General features: G+C 37.8%; 1 protein-coding gene across 1 annotated transcript in view; it reads right to left on the bottom strand.

Moving 5' to 3' along the window:
- The window catches only part of LOC139147586 (TOX high mobility group box family member 3-like), a 129148-nt gene that overhangs the window by 79330 nt on the left and 33204 nt on the right, over positions 1-16614 (bottom strand). The window contains exon 2 of the mRNA XM_070718719.1: positions 8979-9046. The gene's annotated coding sequence lies outside the window, so the exon portion shown is untranslated. The remainder of the gene's footprint in view (positions 1-8978; positions 9047-16614) is intronic.

The raw sequence follows: 16614 nt of genomic DNA, 5'->3' as shown, positions 1-16614 counted from the left end.
CCTTATACTATCTTATAGGGCAAGTTTTTTTTATGCTGAAAATTGGGAAAGATTATGGCATCACAAAATGTTTATCATCTAACAGTTTGAAGAAGAACTTTCATTATTCTGTCCACTTCTTCAGAGAATACTGTCTTTTTAGGGGGTGGCAATGGATGGGGTAACTGCAACAAAACTGTCGAGCCACCTGTCTGGTGCTTATTAATATTCAAAAGCGGGCAAACACAATCTAGGCAGAACAAATAGCCTTTGATAAGACCTATGTATTCTCCCCTTCTCTCTTGAGGACATAACCATTCAAACTGTAGGGGGGTTGCAGCAGCATTCCCCCTTCCCCCAGTAGGTGTCAATCTCTGTCACTGGCAATTTTCAGCCTTGTTCACTGGTATTGTTATGGGTGTAACTGCGGAGTCACCTCCGACCTGGTCTCAAAGCGGGGCCAACTCACGCTGACCCGTACCTGCAACACAGCCGATTGCACGCCACATCTTCAGAAACCACAAAATACGTGCATTTTTTAGTTAATAGCAGTACATGGTAATTGAGAAACTCACTTTAGAGCTACATCTATATGCACCTTTCAAGCCTGCCAACAAACACTCCACAAGATCAAAGACCCACAAGCTTTCACTTCAAAGCTCCTTGCCATCAGACACTGTGGCAAATGGGCCATAGTATATGTGAAACTTCAAGAAACTTCAGATTTGAGATCAGATCTTAATTTTTCACAACATCTGCATGGCCACTATCTATAGGAATATGTAAAATGCACAAATGTGAGAGAATTCTTGCTGTTCAGTGAGCCAGACTGATACATCAGTTTGTACGCATTTGTTTCAACCCCCCCCCCCCCCCCACACCCACTTGCTCATAAAACCAAACTTCAATGAACATGGATGCACATATTCCTAATCTGGTCATTGAAAATTAATCAATATCTCTCTCTCTCTCTCTCTCTCTCTCTCTCTCTCTCTCTCTCTCTCTCTCTCTCTCTCTCGTCATTGAAAATCAATCAATATATCTCTCTCTCTCTCTCTCTCTCTCTCTCTCTCTCTCTCTCTCTCTCTCTCTCTCTCTCTCTCTCTCTCTCTCTCTCTCTCTCTCTCTCCCCCCCCCCAAACCCCAATCAATCAAGCATACTTATAGAACAAAACAAGCACAAAACTAGAAGTTCTGAAAAGAAGCTACGGGCACACGCTTGGCCAATGGGATAAGACCCATACAGCTATAGAAGCAAACTCCATAAAAGATGTTCAATGTGCTCATCCCATTATATATGTAACTTAACAGGTGGTTGCTACAGTTCGCACTTGCGGTGTGATCCTCTGAAACAGAAACAGGTCTTCTCTTAATGTTCACAGTTCACTGCCCAACAATGGCAGACAAGCTGGGTATATCTCTGTCGCTGACAAACAACAAATTTCTTAACACTTGGGTGCATTTTGTCTTTACTGCGTACAGAGGTGGGTGGCATCTCAGCTAGTTCAAGTTATCTGACCCTGAAGACTGACTGACTGACCGCTGCATAAACAAAATAGATGGGGACCATCAAAATATGGCTGCAGGGAGTTTTCAAATTTAAAAAAAATCTTTTTTCTCTTCACTGCTGCCAGGCTGGTTTTAAGTTTTCTGTTGTGTTGCAGGTGTTTATTAAAGAAGTCTGTGAATAAAAATTGTGCAAAAGCCCGGTCATTGTTTTACTTTGATATGATCATACTCCACAAAGCTGCCAACCATAACTCGTTAGAAGACCAGAATAGAAACCCTCAAATTACATTGTAATATTTCAGAACGGAATGATCAAAAATTTCAAGGGTAAAATAAAGAAATCTTATTTATGTTTTCACAGACAAGTTGATGAAAGTCCTTGCGATAAGGCTTTTGAAAGGAGTCGTGCTAAATCCTACTTTTAGAATCCCTGAAATGCAACAAGCAAGTTCAATGCATAAACTTGACAGTGCTTTGTGATTGATCTGTTAAGTGGTGATTGATAGTGACCCATTTGTGAACTCGGTTTTTAAATCAACATACACTGTTCCTCTATACTTTAATGCACCATACACTTAACTGTGAACAAAATGACATTTGACCCTGCTCTTCTCCTTCAGTACCCTTTCACCACTACACCTTGGTATATCCCATTGTTTTCAACACTTTGGTGGACCAATAAACAGGAAAATGAGGGGGGGAAGCGTTAAATAGCCTTTGAACTGTCTTCTATTCACAGCATGCGCTGAAAGAGTTCCTTTTTATCCCCCTGGCTTCAACACTATCAATTCAGAGATATCGTTGAGGCAAACACTGGCGGCAGGTGCAGCGTCATCTGTCGGGCTGATTGACAGGTAGCAAGAGCACACTGCATTACTCACCCTGATGCTCTGGTATATGCCTTCCCGCAACGCCAGACAGACAGGACAGGCAGAGTCTGCAGACAAAGATTACTCACGGGCTAATTACTCGCTACGCCATCTCACTTCCTGATTGTGATTACAACATATTGCCATGCCACTTGATGCAGAAAATCAGAGAAGGATCATGCATTGCCCACCCGGAATTCACAACAATAGTCGCGGCATCTCAATCGGCAAGAGCAGACAAGCTCGTTGTCATGTCATTCTCTTGTTATACCGCAACTAAAACATTGTAGCATGTTTTGTTTATGTGTCTCAAAGTGGTTTGGTAATAGATATGGATAAGTATGAATCAGTGATCAGTTAGCAATTTCCTGATTTCTTTGCTTTTGTTTTTTCTGGAAAAAGGCACAGAGCTCATAATACCTTTGAAGCTTTTAAAATAGCTCAATGCGGTATGGATCTGTGTTGACTTTAAATTTCAAGTCGGTTCCAAATTCATATCAACTGATAAATGGTATGATTGCTGAATTAATCTTGGCTTTTCTTTCATTTGAAAGAGTCCATTTTTAGTGTACTTTGAAGGTGAAACGTATGCCTGACACAAATCATGTAACCTCACTCTGTTACAAGAACATCACAGTCTCATCTATGTCAAATTATCCAGACATAGAAGTTTACCACTATTTTGCATTGAGGTAGAATGCGCCTCAAGGATAGATATTTGGACTCTTCAAACTTTTACGATTCTTTTCTGATCTACCATTTGTGTAGGCTCATTTTAAAGCTCTTGGGGTAAGAAAATTGTAAGAAATTTGAAATTCGAAAATTTTATTTTCCCCCATAGATTTAAATGAGGGATGGCGGCTGTTTTGAATTTCAAATATCAGTAAATATGAGGGTAATTTGTTTCTCTAGTACCAAACTTTGCACTTTGACTGCCAATTTTTATTCTTGATTTGGTCAGAGAATGGTTGAAAGTTTCAACAAGGAAGGTTTGAACAAAAGTTTTAGGTCTTTCACTTTCAAGGCGCGTGCTACGTAACCTTAATATCACCCAATGTTAAATGCAGGAATAGAGGACACCCAATGATGCCATGCCACACAGCATTAGATTGGCATCAATCCAAATCAGACTACACAGCTTCACAACACATCACGCAGCATTTCACAACCTTAATCACATCATATCAGTAATGTCACAACATATTGATCACACCATATCACAGCCTGCCAATCATATCATTAGACGCTGACCATTGCAGTAATCACTTTACACAATACCATAATAAATCATATGGTGAGATGATCATCATATCAAGTCATATTACATCATTTGTATCAAAAGAAATAACATGAGTTACAATATCCTATCAATTACATTCATCATATCATGTAATCGTATCACACATTATCATATCTTATCACATCATAACAGAACATAGAAATAACATACATCATGTCACATCATATCATGTCACATTATATAAATATTATATCTTGTATCACATCATATCATATCATATCATATTACATTTATCATACCATATCATATGGCATCATAAATTATCTTATTACACTTAACATCAATAATATTACATCACATCATATTAAACCAAAAATATACACAAATCATGTCATATCATGTTGATTAGATCATATGTGACCATATCAATCATATTATATAAACATATACACAAATCATGTCATATCATGTTGATTAGATCATATGTGACCATATCAATCATATTATATAAACATCAATAACATATTGATACCATCATGTTACATTATATTATATATGCTACCGAGAATACCTTATAACATAAAAGTCATAAACATCACGGTAAATCATATCAAACCCGATTTTACTTTACGACAGCTTGGCACATAAGAAGAATTAAAACTGCAAAATCCTATTTACAAAATGACATTGCAAGCAAAAGCCAGCTTATTATTATTCGACACAAAAGAATAGATACTTTTACAGTCAAGGAAAAAAATTACAGGTGATTACTCAGAAGGGGACAGTTAATCCAAGATTGTTCCGACAGCTTTATATTTCCTTCCCTGTAATTGAATCAATTCAGTTTAAATCTGTACATGTAACAAGTAGAGTCAGTCCTCTTTTCAAAGAGTCTTTCACTGAGCGACAATTACAGCTAGTACTCGCTGAAAAGTACTTGTGTGAAATGATTCCCAGGCTACCACAACAGACACACAGAACGATGCTTTCTCGAATAGCTCTCCGTCTCGTCTTGGGAGTTTATCTCATTCATTAATCAGGTTTATCCGGGGGAAGAAACAGAACAAATCCAACAAAATCTGCTCCTTTGCAAGTTATTCACCCCTTGTGATTCTGACTCTCGCCGTCCTAAGTGAGATTCTTATGGGACTATTTAGATATTCAGACACAGTAATATTTGCCCCTCGTCACATGTTAAATTATTTTGGTTTTCTGTCATAAGACGTGTTTGACTTTTAATCCCCAGTTATCACTGAGTTGAATTGCTGGACATGTATCAGAATAGGAAACTTGGCAGTAAAAAGACATTAGAAATTTTAACTCTGGAGACGCTGTTTGGTCCCGTTTATATGGTAACAGTGGAATTCTGTACAAGAACATTGGGTGAGTGGGTTCAGAAAAATGGCAACCTTCCTTCCTCAGTTTTTGAATTACAGCTGATTCTACCAGTTATATCACCAAGAAAAAAATGCAGTATGTAGTCACAAAGTATAAATTCAGTTCAAAAGACATGATGGCCTACGATTTCCAACCTTTGGACAAGTTACCTTGATTGCAAATGGCACATCTTTTTAACTCTATTGTCTGTTACAAATCAACAGGTTGCAAAGATGGATTCAATGATAGTTTGGGCTTTCAGTCTGATATCATAAAAGCCAATCAGTTTCATGACATGGCGGCTCGGCAAAACTGCAGGATAGTGGGTCCATGTTGTTTCTGTACATTAATGGTGTAATCAATGGCGCAATGAGACACAGGCAGATTGCAATGAATGTTTGTTGTGTTTGCAGTTCTCCCAGTACACCAATGATCCTATCTGCATGCCGTATATCCTGTACGAGCATCAAAAGCTCACATGAGAAGCATACGCTGCCCCTGGGAAATGCGTATTATGTAATTTTTAGAACAGTTTGTAATTCTTCTACAAAACCACAGCTACAAGAGTGAAAACATCACTTGAGGTGGACATTAAAAATATAAAGTATCCATCAATACATTTATTTGATTCCAGATTCTATTTGGGGGGGGGGATGAGGGGAGGGGGAAGAGTGGGAGGTGTCACTTTAGAAATTGACGCTTTTCCTGCCAGACAGTATTAAGAATATTACTTCCCCATCAGCCAAGTCAGTAAAAAGTGGTATTGAGCCCAAACATGACGTATTTTCACTCGCTTGGCTTGGAATGTTATAGCATCTTTAGTCCAAAAAAATCAAGTTTACAGTATTCATGTTTTCAACAGCCTTCAAATGTACAGTATTATGTTACAATACACCATGTGGAATATGTTGTGTTTCATTAATTTTAACCATCTTGACCTGATGGTGAAATATGGACTTGGCAGGAAAAGGATTAAATAAGTTGTTCTCATTATTATTTATGATTGCATTTGCTGTAAGTTTTTGACACGTCCTGATTTAGATTGACATTTTTTGGCACAAACACGAAGCAGCCGTCATTTGGCAGTGTCCAATGGGAATTAGTTTTCAATTGCACAAACACACAGTTCAATTTCGACAACTAAGAAAACAATTCATCAGCTGTGACTTTTGACGTAATTTTTGTCACTTTTATTCAAAATATCATGTCAAAATGACTTGTGTTCAACTTGACAATCACCATTTGCATAGAGTTAAAACAGGGTATAGCGGCCATTTTGAATTTCAAAATATCACTCGGTAAATTTTATGTAATTTCTTCGCCTTACACCAAAATTTGCATCGTAACCTCAGATTTTAACTCTTTATCATGAAAGAGAACAGTTTCAAGTTCCTCGCAGAGAGTTTGAGCAAAAGTTTTGAAGTTTCAGTTTCACGATACGCCAGACCTTAAACAACAGATTTTACAAAAGACGAATGACTGCCACCCACCATTAAGGAAAACAGACAAAGTGATTTTGTTAACAGCTTTTCAGAAACCTTAAGTATTCCTTCTGTAACCTGTTAAGAGGCTGTTTGCTTTTCGAGACAATCTCGCGAAATTTTAAACCATGCAGATGATAATACACCTGTCACTGTAATTCAACATATCACGTTTTGTATTTTAATGAGCTGCTGTTCTCGACATATCAGTTCACACAGAGATCAATACGGTATTTTGCGAAAATCAGATTATCATTGTTGTACATCACCTTTCTTCATCCGCGATCACGGTCTCTCTATCGAAACTGCCAATCTTAACCACATTTACCGGTTGTTAACGCCCGGGGTAAAAGAATGTGATAGAAATCAAGCGAATGAAAAATTAAAAATTAAAGACGACATTTGGATTGACTCGCTGACTGGATTTAAGAGAATGTCACCACGCGATAAAACGTGAGCGTTAACGATGCATTTGGTTTTGAATCAGGGTGTATCACATAACACATCTGATGTGGAATTAACGTATCAGTGATTAGTTGAAAAGTTTGGCGACATTTTCAATATACGTAATGATGAAAATAGATATCTTGGCTCGATTGAAAACCCAGCATCTCACAAATTTTCATCAGTAACACATTCAAAACTGCCCACTCAGAGACAGGGAGGAAAAAAGTGATTATGTAAAACATACTTTCGAGTATAATCTCCATGACAACCAGGAGCAAAAAATGACACTTGGATCACAGTCATACCTTACAGGTATCACTATGGCAACATGAAAAGGAGCTAGAATCACCACTACAGGTGAAATCTCTTTATCGGATCGGTAAAACTGATTTTTTTTGAAAGATGATACATTTCATCACATTGATTATCGTTATCCTGGTATTGTAGGCAAAAAACACCAAGTTACATGTACCTATGGAATACTGCAGGTGCTTTCCAATTGGATATATCAGTGCTCGGGAAAAAGATGATGGGAAATACGAATGCTGATTTCACAATATTTTTTGCTCAATGACAGCAAACATAATTTTGTGGCTGACCCGGCATCAGATTATTACTCTATTATTTTCATAACCATTATTAAATTCAACAATGTGCACACTCTCAAGTTTACACACCAAGGCTAAATCGAGGCATTAGATAGGATGTACGGTACATCGTGTGTGTACGTCGGTAAGTAATCCCCTACAGTGTAAAGTAATGGTATGTATTTCAGTCTGGCTCAAGTACAAACCTTGTTTACGTCGACTTTTTATCACTACTAACAAACTTATCAGGGATTTCAGAAAGCTACGGACTCGAGGCACATCAAAGCCTTACAAGTAAACATATTTGCTTCTGCTTAGATTTCTTTTCAACGTGCAGTTTATGACATTTTAGTTGAACAGGAATAGCAGTGTCGCATGGATTTGAATCCGTACTTTTTTCCATCAAAGTAGTTGAGACCTTACAAGTTTTCCTTCATATAGGCAGCAAGTCATTCTAACGACAACAACATCCTTTTTTGTTTTCATTCTCTTGAATGAGAAGCCAATGGGTGTATTTCATTGGAGAGTAAGAAAACTGAAATAAAGGCAATTCGTCATGAGAATACAGAGAAACTGAAAGGGATTCCCAGTATCGCCACATTAATTTACTTTTGTAAAACTTCTATAAAACGTAAACACTACTTTCAACTGCAAACAATAATCACAAATATAATTCTTAGCATTTTGAAAATCATAAAATACTTCTGGAAACACTGATGCTTTTCCTCAGCTACCCAGAAGTGCACCGTATAACTTTCAAGGTTTCTGAAGTCTTTGTGTGAGTCAATACAGGAATTTCTTGAAAGTTTGTTGGGTCAGCTTTTATATACTGATTCATACGTGGTCACAATGTCTGTGTTTCTTGAATCTCAGAGTGAGTGTTGAGTCACATTGATTTTGCAAGAACACTGCTGCAAGGTCAAAGGTCGAACTAAGCAATTGATTAGAGACTTTTGACTCTACGATTGACCTGCAAAAAGTTCATGGCAGGACATTGGTGGAAAGGCACAACCAGGCTGGATAGTAAATGTATGCGTTCAAAAGCAGCAATGCAGACGGTTTTACTATCTCCCTGCGTCACTGTTTGCACAGCACTGCTGTGACCACTGTGACCAACACCTTGAGCAAGCAGGGCAATCATCCCCATAAATTTACTGATGGCAGTTCTTATGCTGAGGAAACTAGCTTTCTCTTTGATGTTCAGATCTGCAGGACAGCGACACAGTGTTGGACCGCAGATCTGCTGCAGGGTTACACCTCAAGTTAGTGAAATATAGAACATTTAAACTTTGTTATATGATTTAGACTGTACTACTACACTGAAAGATGGAATGTTTTGCCACTTGACATGCATAATACTTTCTCTAAATTCTAATTTGTCCATTCACTGACAAACCATACTGTGCACACAAAAGCACACAAATATGTAAACAAACAAACAAACAGGGAAAGGTTGATGCAGCAAAAGTGACGAGTAAAATTTCTTTACCTGACTGCGCCAAATTATTTGACCCACTGTCTTTACAGCAACTGTTGATGATACAATTTTCTAAAAACCTGCAAAATAAACACAAGTTTAAACCACATTTAGTTTTTCGCATGGCACATGGAACAAGGCAAGAACATAATCATGTTTTGTTTGGGCTGGAATAACTCAGACAGCTAATTAGATAATATAGTTTGTTCAAGTATTTATCATTTCACATTGTTTCTTTACGGAGGTAAAGTGGTAGGTGGAAGATCAAGGTCAAGGGATAAGTGTGTATTCCTGGATATTACCCATGGCTTAAAGGGACAAAGTCGGCCATTTTTCATGAATTTTGTTTGATACAAGATACTACTTATATTGTTTTACATGTTGAAAGATATTGCATGAATGGGTGACCATGCATATATTCGACCCTGGTTTTCAACAAATTAAATGAAACCATCGCGAGAATGAATTAATGGTCATGACCATTAATTCATTTTCGCGATGGTTTCATGTATCGTGTCTAAAACCGGGTTCGAATATATGCATGGTCACCCATTCATTCAATATCTTTCAACGTGTCAAACAATATAAGTAGTATCTTGTACCAAACAAAATTCATGAAAAATGGCCGACTTTGTCCCTTTAAGGCTGAATGCACTTCGATGACAGATACATTTGGTCTCTCAAAATTTTATGATACATTTTTGGTCTACCACTTGTAGCAGCTCATTTTTGAAGCTTTTTGAGTAAGTGAAATTTTAACCAGCTTATTTTTTTGACAAAAATGCTATTGTTTTCCACATAGAGTTAACTCAGGGATGGTGGCCATTTAGAGTTTACGGTGTCATTATATAACAGCTTAATTTGTTTCTCTAGTACAATGTTTTGCACGGTGACACCTGATTTTAATTCTTGATTTCGAAAGGCAATAACTTAAAGTTTCCTTAACCCTTTGAGCACCACAGTCTATTTTTGTCCCCTCTATAAAATAATGTCAATTTTTCTCAGATTTTTATCAAAATTTTGATAACACACTGTAGCCAATGAAATGTTATGATCATTTGGTCCAAAATTATCAACAAATTAAAGGAAAATGCATGAAAATTGGTAAAATTTTGCACTAAAATTTTGGTGGGAGAAAATTACAGCGTTCAAAGGGTTAAGGAAAGATCAGGCAAAAGATTCAATCTTTTAATTTCCAGGTTCAAACTGCCTCAATATCAAATGAAGTACATCCCATTGACAAACCAGTGTGCAATGTCAGCATTGAACAGAGCAGTGTACTGTAAGTGGGCTGGTTGTTGCAGTACACCTGCACAGTCAGTTGGAGAAAACTGAGCCTGGCAGCGCAGTACGTACACGAGCCAAACAGAGCAGTATACCGGAGCATAAAGTGCAGGAAACTCACTTGATGCTGTGGTACACAAGCCTAACAACAGACTGAGAGCGATGCAGCGCAGTGCAACAGTGCAGAAAACTAGCCAGCTAGGGTAATGCCATCATCGCCTTTTGACGCTGCAGGGATCACTGCCTTTCATCCATGCATCGCATTATCAAAACACCATCTTGCATCTCACATAAAAATCCAACAGCAACTTTTTGATTGGTTTTGCCACAAAAAAAAAAAAAACAAAAAAAAAATTTGCCAACTGCTTTTGAGGAACATTGAGATTTTTTTTCAAAAGCCACTTCTACCAGAGAAAACGCTTTCTTTTCTATTTCTTGGCAAGATATCAAGTTTCTTCAGACAGTTCCACTTGAACGCTTCCTTGAGTACATAATTGCTAATGCTTGACAAACCTTCAAGTGGAGAAAAACGGATGAGAACCCTCCAAGAAACTGAGAGATATACTCTCATTACCTCGTGGTAGGATTTCTTATTCAGCATATAGTCTAACTGCTAAAGTGCAAAATTTTTCAAAAGGAAGGGGACAAAATTGTTTGGAGATTCTGTACAATGCATAAAACTGGAAAACTATACTGCATAGATTGTCGTATGACTCCTCCAAAATTTGTGAAAAACCATGAAAAAATTTACCAACCATGATCTTTTTTTTTTGAATGGAAATATGTTATGCGTAACTGATTTGTACTGCTATCGAGACTCAGTCTAAAAACTGCTAGTCACATAGACTTTTCCCCTTTTTTTAGAAATGTGCAATGTCTCTCCACACCCTCTGCTGGGGAATGGAATCTTCCAGAGGAACATGAATAGGGTACTAGTTGGCTTCAGTGAATGCACACTCAACAATACAGGTCGTGTGGCTGGCACGTGCGACCTTTGACCCAGATCCCATCCATTATGTGGCGTCAACAAAGCAAATTGCAGGTGGGTTTAGTGGTGATTACTAATTCTGGCCGCGTCCGTCGGGTGCAACGCGTCAGCTGAAAAACTCAACTCAACCGGCAGGTTAAAAAACATGCAGAGGGCACTGACATTGATACCACAGGATGAACAAATCTGAATCTTTCAAAACTTTTTCTCTCGATGACTTTTGCCAACTCTTTTGTTCAATATTGACAACCTGCCTATAAATGTTCTCAGGTCGCCCAGTCACGGCCATTTGCTCAGTTCAGATGAGCGCTGACACCTAGCACTTTACCACTAATTGGAAAAGTACACTTCACAACCTTTCCTCCATTGAAAGATAAGGAGCAATAGATACGGCTCTGAAGCAGAGATTGGAAAACACTGTTTGCACATGACAGGTTGTTCAAATATTCAAGCAGCACAAATAGAAAAAGAATTTTTGAAAAGTTACATATTGCTAAAATTGATCTATCTGTGTAGTTCTATCTGTGTGGTTATTTGCATGTTCATAATATATATATATATATATATATATATATATATATATATATATATATATATATATATATATATATATATATATATATATTATATATATATATTCAATATCCTCCTTCATTTTCATGGAAACTATAGAATCTGACACTAGCCAGAATTTATCATTAAAAAAAAAAGAAAATGCAAAGTTGAAACACACTTCTTAAATATCTGCACAAAAGACAGAAACGTTTACCAAACGTCACAAACAATATTGACAGGGAGAGGGGAGGGGGTTGAAAAAGACAAAATTCAGCGGCAGACCAACTATATCTGCATTAAAACAAACAGTCTCTCCTGACAAAGAGGAGTGTGTTTCCTCAATACACACCATGCAAATGTTTACACACCTGAGAAAATTTCATCAAGCTCATATCAGTCTGCGATAAGAGTCTTGTTATGGGCTTCCCCTCGGCTTCCGACTGCTACGGCTGTTTGATCTAGTGTGGGGCATTTTTGCATTACCTGGCTACCGAAACATGAAGGCACACTTTTTTGTGTACCCAACGAGAGGGTTTGGACCCCCGAGTGTGTTTTCAAATGGATCAACAGTACTCCAGTTCAAATTCAGAATATAGTAAAACTGTCAGACTACCATCACACCTGCTCATTTTAAACAACCTCAGGTTTATATTATTTCTCTCTCCTTAACAACGACAAATATGCCAGTTTGAAGTACGCATGCTATGCATGGGTGGGTTCGAGCTAGTTCAGTTTCATTGGTATTTATCTCTGTATTCTCTATCTTTCTCAATTGTTACGAGCAACAATTTAGCAACCATGATTCTCCACTAATACACCCCAAAAAAAATTCAAGCATTTGACCCCCTGAAATATGCATCTCTCTTTGGCTTTTTATGAGCAACCTCGCACACCACACAACTCTATCAAAAAAAACACGCCACATGATTTCCACTGACGTTGTTCTGATATACTGCAACACACAAAGGAAGTTACTCATGGAGACAACACAAAGTGGCAAAATCAATCAAGCATTAATGCAAAGTTTTGGCCTGGAGCGCACACACGCACGCACACACGCACAGCACATGCACACAAAAAGATGAAAACTTCTCAATGCTGCAGAGTCCATCAAACGTTCTACATAGTTTTCATTGATGCCGCACAATGACTTTAAAAACAGCTCTCTTATTTTCCCACCAACCGTAAGTGTGATACGTGGATATTTAAGTTCAGGATGGATGATGAACCTGTGTTTAACATTAAGTTGTGTTCTGGTTAACTCATGTGTTTCTGCATCCTACACTGGCCAGCTACGTGCCATAAACTTTTATTTACCTTGTCTAAGAACCGCATCAAATGGTATTTATTATTTTGATGTTTTGCGTCCTTCGACAGGATTATCCTATTCATAAATTCGTCATGAAACAACAGATCTTATGATAATTGTTTGCACAAACTATATGCTTCACAAGGTTAAAACTTTCATGTCTGGTTGAACAAAAGGTAAAAAAGAAGAAACAATTGTATCACGTCTTTTTTCCAAGCGTGGATTTTTTTATGTAATTATTAACACCGACTTTGTACCTCATCATGAGTAAGAACAATGTAAATATGTACATACACATCACTAAACTCATTTGTCAAAGCAGAAAATGGCACATCTGTCGACTGTACATACAGGTAAATAAATTAGAATATTGAAATAATTTGATGCATTGTAAAACTGTTTGTTTTCTCAATATTTTTGAGATTCTCTTTCAGGAAAATTTCAAGGCTCATTATTTGGAATTTTCCTGCGCATTCTGACAGTGACACCTACTTTTCACTCAAAACTCACTGCTGTACCATCTATGTATCCCGCCACAGCCCAAATCCCTAACCCTACTCGACCATGAGCAGAACAAATGGCACATGGGCATCAAAGCAATCAAAATCTGCTAAAAAGATCTCTCTAGATTTGTGTCCCGTTTCAACACAGCCGCAACAAATTAAATCATGGCCTCGATCATGAAACTGTTGTCCAAACACGTACTTGAACTTTAAATTTTACGATATTTGCCAATTGAATTACTCCACCTCCTGAGAGCACCGCATGGGTTTGACTCATTCAATTAACTTCTGCCCCATGTGGAAGGGAAACGTTTCACACATTTTCAAGCATTTCCCACCAATAATCACTTTTAATTTGCACGCTCAGGAAGTGATACCAGGAAGCTAATATTATTGTGATGTCCTTACAAGGGGACAAAAAAGGTGGATAATTTTAACGGGTAATAATTTTACGAGCTTTGATTTGCCATGAATGCAATCAAGATGATTTACGATGGTGTGGGCACACGGCACAGCTTGGCTTCATATTAACCCTTGTTCAATTGATTTTTTTCCCCCACCTTGACTATGTATTCCACCATTCTAATACTTTGGTCTTTTTAAACCTTGTTCTTCATTCGCTGTGATCCACAACAGTTCTGAAACTTCTTGTTAAATGAACATTACATGAATTATAAAAATTTTTTAAAACATTTGAATACCTAACCATTATTCAGTGGATGACCAAAACTGATACTTTTTGTCATTTTGAGACATTTTGTGGGAAAAATTGGTATGTTTTGGGTATAACAAGTTTTATGAATGCAAAACTTGTAACATTTGTATTGAATATTGCGTTGAACATATATTTTTTTTGCTATATATCTTAAAAGCTGAAAAAAACATTTTGAATAAATAAGTTCTTGGAAAAAAATGAAAATTTTAAATGAATTGTTATTATAATCATGCAAATATTTGCAAGATACTATGTACAAAATACGCTGCCATAAGACTACATAACTGAATATTTTAAAGCAAGCTTATTCTTTCTGCCATTTTTTGCCACATCCCACACAACCACACACGATTGCCGCACAAAAAGCCCAGGAATTTGATTCTGTGAATCTTCTGAACACACAAAATGAAAACCCACGTACAGAAACCTTCACTGACTGATACTCAACAACCGTAGGGATTAACAGTTACTTTTAATGATTTCCTTAAACATGTTATTAGGATACTGTCACTGTATTTACTTGTTTAACCAACAGATGAGTTTAATGAGCGAGTCAACAGTTGTAAAATAAAAGTCCCCGCTAATTGCTTGATAATAGCCACCATGCAGTTTGCAGTAATCTGCCGCAGCCTGGTTTGTTTATAAGATTATCAAGAATTGAGCACATATGTTCAAAAAAGAGCTTATCAAATTATTTCTTGCTGCTGATCCACCCTCTTGATTTCTCATTGTCCTAATTTCTTAAAAAACAGAGGTATAGCAGATCTTGATCACCAATGTCGAGTATCATCTAAGACACTTGTAAAATTTGTTTCAACTTTCTGTCATTAAAAAAAAAATCTTCCGGGTATTGATGTCTTTGTGTATGACTCCTCAGCACATTGTGACTATGTGATTTCAGTTTTTCTAAGTGTCCTACTGTTGAGGGTGTTGAAACATTTTGCATTTTTAATTCACCTTACCATTTATCGCAGTTGCCCTCGCCACTCAAACTAGCCGAGGCAAAATAAAAGCAGTCATTGATGTGTGTTATCCCCAGATTGAATGAAGGTTGTGCATCTATATCACAGAGATCTCCACAATGGAATTCTTTAAACGCAAAGTTTCAGAGGAGATCTTCTTGATGCTGTTTCACAGAACAGCTCAAAGTGATCGGAATGACAGTGTGAAAGGAGACCAAGCCCACGCAAGGTATTAACAATTGCATCTAGCTCCGACCATCATATTCAATCTTCCCTCCTTTTTTGTTGTTGACTTTCTGGAGTGGTTGATTGCCGCGGGGCATTACGTCAATACACACTGCACTAGCACTAAGCGCCCGGGGGCATTTGGTAGATGCATTCACAAAAACACACACTACTTCAATGTGTCCCCAACTTGGTTTTTTTTTTTAACTGTTCTTACAATAATTGGGCCTACCTCTGTGGAGGGGTTACGCATCAAGATTGGCAAACTTAAAGTTTCTGACAGCCGACCACAAAAAAAGTCATCAAGCGTTGCTTCTCAAATTGATTTACTTTGACAGGGAATGTTGCTTTTACAATCTAGTAACTTCATAAGAAATCCCAAAAAGGGCACAGCGGAAGACGCAACGCTTTCTACTTCAGAAAAATTATAACAAATTGTTCAAAAGCAGCCATGAGATGAAAGGCTTCTCTGCCAACTAGATGTACGGTCAATAAAATACCGCAAATACCGTATTTTGTGCAATGTATAAACTTTCCGCTCTGGAAAGAAATCATATCTACAATTCAGCCAAAGACCTTTGTTTTGAAGTTTCTTTTGCAGCAAGTTTCTCGTAGCTGACATCAAAATGACAAAAGAGTTCTCCGTAAATGAGTAACATCATTGGCAAAACTAAACTATGACACACATGCATGCCTAATACTGGCCCCCGGTAGGTCTATTCAATATTTTCTACAGAGGTAGAGGTAGAGGAAGAGTAGAGGCAGAGAGGTAGAGAGGTGTAGAGAGAGGTAAAGTACAGAGAGAGAGAGAGAGAGAGAGAGAGAGAGAGAGAGAGAGAGAGAGAGAGAGAGAGAGAGAGAGAGAGAGAGAGAGAGAGTGTGTGTGTCTTTGTTAGGGAGGGGGAGAGAGGTAGAGAGAGAGGTAGAGGTAGAGACAGAGACAGAGAGACAGAGAGGGGAGGGGAACAGAGGGAAGGGGGAGCAAGACAGATAGAATGAGACAGCCACACATACTGCTTCTCTTTCTCTCAGACAGTGAGAGACAAGAAACAGGAATGTGAAAGCAGCAGCAACTTGACATGAGACACAGAACTTCACTCCAATGAT

The sequence above is a fragment of the Ptychodera flava genome, chromosome 13 (assembly GCF_041260155.1).
Source record: "Ptychodera flava strain L36383 chromosome 13, AS_Pfla_20210202, whole genome shotgun sequence".
Lineage (NCBI taxonomy): Eukaryota > Metazoa > Hemichordata > Enteropneusta > Ptychoderidae > Ptychodera > Ptychodera flava.
This window is presented reverse-complemented; position numbering and strand designations above follow the sequence as displayed.